Source organism: Garra rufa, chromosome 9 (genome assembly GCF_049309525.1).
Source record: "Garra rufa chromosome 9, GarRuf1.0, whole genome shotgun sequence".
Lineage (NCBI taxonomy): Eukaryota > Metazoa > Chordata > Actinopteri > Cypriniformes > Cyprinidae > Garra > Garra rufa.
The window spans coordinates 15,934,527-15,940,515 of record NC_133369.1 but is presented as its reverse complement, the minus strand read 5'-3'; positions in this window follow the sequence as shown (position 1 = coordinate 15,940,515).

The window sequence follows — 5,989 nt, the reverse complement described above, 5'->3', positions numbered from 1 at the left end:
CACTCTTACAGGAAAAATAAGGTGAATAGTTTTATCAATGTTTGCTAACATAGCCTGTTTTTACATTACATGTCCCAAACTTTGGGCCAAACATTCTGTTGCAATCAGTTTAGTGTGATTTCTACAATAAAACATGACAAATACTGTAATATTTTATAAATGTAGACATCATAAATATTTAAGAAAAGGTTTTGACATTTATTTAAAAAGACTTTTAGGTAAAATATAACTAACTGTGCTAGTAGTAATATTTTTTTTTTGTCTGAGGTGAATTTAATGAAAGAAAAAAAAGGAAAATTCTGTCACTAATTATCTTATTATGAGGAGAGTTTTCAAGATGTGCTTCTACTTGAAGCTATGTACATTTGGAGCTGTGGTAATTGATGATACACTAAGTGTTAATCATTCCAACACAATCTTAAAGGTATAGTTCATCCACAGTATTTTCTGTTTTTATGACTGGATTCCACAAGTTTTCCACAACGCGAAAACCATAGAGTCCTATAAAAAAATGTATACTTTATTAGTCCTCATACACTTTTTGAGCTAACGTGAAACATTTTTTAAGCTGGACTGTAGCTATATAGATAAAGTTGCAGGTGATTTGTTTGCTGAGATTTAAAAGGTATAGTTCACCCCAAAATTAAAATTCTGTAATTAATTACTCACCCTCATATCGTTCTAAAACTGTAAGACCTTTGTTCATATTCAGAACGCAAATTAAGTTATTTTTGATGAAATCCGAGAACTTTCTGAGCCTGCATAGACACGCAACTGACACGTTCAAGACCCAGAAAGGTAGTAAGGACATTGTTAAAATAGTTCATGTGGTTCAACCTTAATTTTTTGAAGCTACAAGAATACTTTTTCTGTAAAAAGAAAGTGAAAATACCTTTTCCCCCATTTCTTCCTGCCAGTCTTCAGCGCACATTCACGAGAGTACCACTGTGTTTGCGCACAAACAGTATTCTTGTATTTTCGTAAAATTAAGGTTGACTCATGTTTACTCACGTCACATGGACTATTTTAATGATGTCCTTACTAACTTTCTAGACCTTGAATGTGTCTGTTTGTGTCCTGAAGATGGATGAAGGTCTTATGGTGCGTTCACACCGCACACTTTGTCTGCGTCAGGCAACGCTCCCAACGCATCTAGTTTGACGCATGTACGTTGAAGCTTGCAACACTTGCTTTTTGGTGCGTTCACACCGCACACGTCAGGCAACGCTCTGTCCCTCAGACTCCTTCACCGCTTTTTGCACTCTTCCCCTGAATAAACCATGGCAAACTAGTAGGGACTGGACATTTTGGAATCTTCTCATGACCATGTTTCGCTAGCTAACGAAATGGGAAATAATTACGTTGAGAAAAGATTTGATAACTTACCCGACATCCCGATCTCTTCAGCAAACTTCATCCAAGCAAGTTCCTTTACATTCCTGTCTGTATACAACAACGAGGACGGATCATACAATTATCTGCGATTGCAGACGGCTACAATGAGCTTTTGTTTTCCATTATTGAAATTTTTTTTTTCGGCTCCCGCTTCATTCAAGATACGTGTGGTGACGTCGCTACAGTGAGACGCTCTGATTGGTTGACGCACTGCGTCAAGTCCGTCAAAAGTTCAGCTAGCTGAACTTCTGCGTTGCTTGCGTTTGCTGCGTTGACGCTTGAAACGCAGGTAACACTTGAAAAGTTGATGGATCCAATGCACACAATGCACCGCAGAGCCTCTGACGGACCTCTGACGGACTCAACCATAGACTTTACATGTAATCTTGCCGCAACTGACAAAATTTTAATTTTTGGGTGAACTATCCCTTTAACATTTGACTGATAGCACGCCTGAAATTTCCTTCATATTTACATGTAATAATTTTTGCAAATGTTTAATAGTGCTTTAAAAATTACAGAATTCCTTTTAAAAAAAGTTGCCTCCTGAAAGTCAAAAAGTAGCCTATAATTGTCACAGTGATTAATCCTTGCATCCAGTTGGATGTTTATGACCAGTTGAATTCTTACAATATAGCATGCAAATGAATTGCATGGTGCATGGCGTAAAAGGAAAAACTGAGTCTAGATTTTTAGTTTACGGATTTAGTTTGGACTTGGAGCTTTGGTTAAGTAAGCTAGTGTCCATCTTTTTTCTTTTTTAATTTTTGATGGTAACCAAGCTTTAATTCACTTAGGATATCAAGTTCATTATTTGTTTAGAATCTACAAAGGTAAACTTTCAATCGGATTGCTGTTCCCAGACACAGGGCATTGTTTTATATGGAACGCTCAACTAATAGCTCAGCCTTCACAATTCAGAGACTTCATCATCCAGGAGAACAAACTGGAAAACGTGTATAAATTGATCCTAGCGCTGAACTTATGGAATTAATTTTCCGTTTGCCTCTACAGACATCATTCCCAGGTTCAGTTTTCTTGTTTTCGCTTGTTTACAGAACATTAATTCGTAAAAATGAGCAATGACCCATGAGATAATTGCTCTCCATATGTTAATTAATGAGGCTTTGCCCAGACAAATGATGGTTGGGTCTCTGGTCCTCTGTCACGGCATCCTGCCTGGCAGGTAGGCAGGCAGACAGATAGATGGACAGTTCACCACACACAGCCAACCTCATGCAATTAGAAACTTCCCTGGTAGTCTGGCAGAGTGAGTGAAATGAGCTTAAATTAGACTGCATGGTGCTAATGGTGCCTCCAGATGTTATCACAACACAACATTGGCATTTCTTAGCACTCAGAGAGAGGCAGGCATGGCAATGTGGCATATGTTTGTGGTGTTGATCACTATTTGCTGTATAGACACACAGATGGGTTGACTGACAGTTGTGGTGTGAACCGAGGCCATTATGAAACACTCCTGCAGAGTATTGTTGTGAGGAGCTTACATCACACCTTAGCAAGTAAACAGTGGCACCTGCACATGTAAACAACTCATATACACCTCAGATGCTGAGATTGACACCATATGCAATCAGAATAATTGTAAACTTATTTCAGGTTTTAATTTAAACTTTAATTAAAAAATTTAATGATGTTCTTACTACCTTTCTAGGTCTTGAATGTGTCTATGGAGGGTCAGCAATCTCTCGGATTTCATCAAAAATATCTTCATTTGTCTTCCAAAGATGAACGGGTTTACGGGTTTGGAACGACATGAGGGTAAGTAATTAATTACAGAATTTTCCTTTTTGGGTGAACTGGCCCTTTAAGATTATGTTTGAATGGTTAACGCTTAGTGTGTAAGCGAATGTCAAATGTATATAGCCTCAAGCACATTTTGTGGTCTGCGTAACTTTTTATAATTGCTGTAGAGAGTTCTTGAAAACTCCCCATAAAAAGATGCCTCAGAGTATGTTATTCATGGAAGAACTATTTATCCATTAAGCAGATCACTGTTGAGCAACCAGTGGGAAATGGGAACCATTTCGTTTATTATTATTTGTTTGTCTTGATCACTCATACGCCTATTTTAAATTATCTCTTACTTGCAAATTTGACTTTGTCTTTTTTATAATAGAAATGTCTTCACTAAAACTGCTTACATTCATATTTTCCAATAATCTGCATCTCACTCAGCCATTTACAAAGTAATTCAACTTTGCTCCCAAGTTAATTGCCAGCTATTTTTAGGAAGTCTGTTTGCAGCCAGTTTCAGCCAGGATTTAGGACATAAAGAAAGTTCTTTTTGTCCCTCAGATCCTGAAGATGCGGCAAATAGCCTAGTACGCTATCAAATCAGTGACAGCTGAGGTCTATCAGCAACCACACAGACATTTTGTCCTGGGTATTTTGGAACACCTCTTAACTGCGATGGCATTTGAGGGGAAGTAGCAAGTCTGGATTGCTCTGATTATTCTATAATAAGCAGTTTCATCCTTGCTAATGTATGTGGAGCTTAAATGGTCGAAGTTCAGCCTTATGTTCAATGAGAGATTTAACAGTCTGAAAAGAGTTTGAGATCCGTCTTTATAGCAGAAATTTCTAAGACCCAAAGACAGTTAAAAAGGGACCAGTATTTCATGCTGACTCCAAAAAACAGGAATGCGAATGTCTGCATTCAAATGAATTTAGGCCTGGCGAACTTTTGGTTTCTGTACTTGACATTCAAAGAAAATCAAAGAAGGTTATGCCCGCAACACCAACATAGTCAAAACTCCTGATTAGGTAAAGATCCATTTTATTGATAAGAATACTCATTATAAGATGGTGCTAATTAGAAGAATGACTTTTTGACCCTCAGTTACGTCTTTAAATTAAAGTTTTCATCCTGTTGAATGAGTAATTCAAAATATTTTGCAGCAAGCTGGTGTTTTTACCGAGACTGTCTCATAAAAAATGGAAAAAAGAATGAGATCTTTGTTAGATTTAAAAAATGTAAGTCTACTAGTGTTTAACATAGTCACTATGTTTGCTCTCAAAAATTTATCCATACAGATAATGCACTGATTTATCATTTCGTTCTGCAAATTTGAACATAAATCAGTAATATTTAGATTTTGATTAATATCTTATTAACAGTTAAATTATCCACTGTTCTTCAGAAATTTATTTTGGTGATTTTGAGATCCATATTTTTACATTAAGTACAATTTAGGAACTCATATGCAACTATTACAGAAGGCTCATACACTCACTGGTGCTTCAAAAGGAAACACGATGCATTAAGAGCCAGGGGGTGAAAACTTTTTGAATTTGAAGATCAGGATAAATTGAACTTGCTTTGTCTTCTGGGAAACGTAAGTATCTTCTGTTACTTCTGTTTCACTAAAGGGCAGCACTAAATGAAAAGGCATTTAGGCAAAAATAAGAAATCTTCATTCCGTTCAAAAGTTTTTACCCCCTGGATCTTAATGCATCGTTTTTCCTTCTGGAGCATCAGTGTGCATTGAACCCACTGTAATAGTTGTAATAGAGTCCCTCAGTTGTCCTCAGTGTGAAAAGATGGATCTCAAAATCATACAGTTATTGATGCAAAGGGTTTAAATGCACAAAAATGCGGAAAAACCAAAGCATTTGTGGGATCTGAAGGATTTTTTTGTGGAACAGTGGGCGGATTAACTGTTCAGGACAAACAAGGGACACATGAACAGCTATCACTAAACAAAAACACAGCTGTGGATCGTTCAGGTAACAAAACAGTATTAAGAATCAAGCGTATTTTGAACAGTGGTCATTTTTATAAATTCAACTATTATTTTCTCTTGTGGACTATATGTAAATGTCTTTTATGTTAAATATCTTATTCAGGTCAGTACTAAATAAAAAAACTAGCACCCATTTTGTATGATCCCCCTAATTTTGCAGATTCAACAACAGTCACAAAACTAGAATTTGTAAAGAAAAATGTTGGCAGATTTTAACGTAAGCCAAGAGGAGACTGGTTTTATAAGACTAACATATTCTCACCAGAGCTTACTCTATGTTATGTCATTCACTACAGGAGGCCTTTTGTAGCCCCCTGGAGCCGTTTGGAGTACTTTTATGATGGATAGATGTACTTTATTGGACTTCTGTTGCACTATTGAATCTCAGCATGCAATTCGCTGCCATTATAAAGCTTGAAAGAGCCAGGACATTTTTAATATAACTCCAATTGTATTTGTCTAAAAGAAGAAAGTCATAAACACCTAGGATAGCTTGAGGGTGAGTAAACCAACTTTTGGATTTGATAACGGATCATTTACTCACCCTCATGTTTTCACAAACCTGTATGCCTTTCTTCTGTAGAACACAGACAATAAAAACATTTTAAAAGCTATTTATTTACTTTTTAATCCATACAATGAAAGTCAAAAAAGGTCCATTATTGTTTTGGACCCCAATGACTTTCACTGTATGGACAAAAACAATTGATATAGGATGGTGTTTTTATAGACTTTTCTAAGAGTGTAGATTGAGAACTGTACCTTGTATCATTATAGCTGAATTTTGTGTGTTTGCTTTGTTCTAAGAAAGATGTCAAATGCTCTGA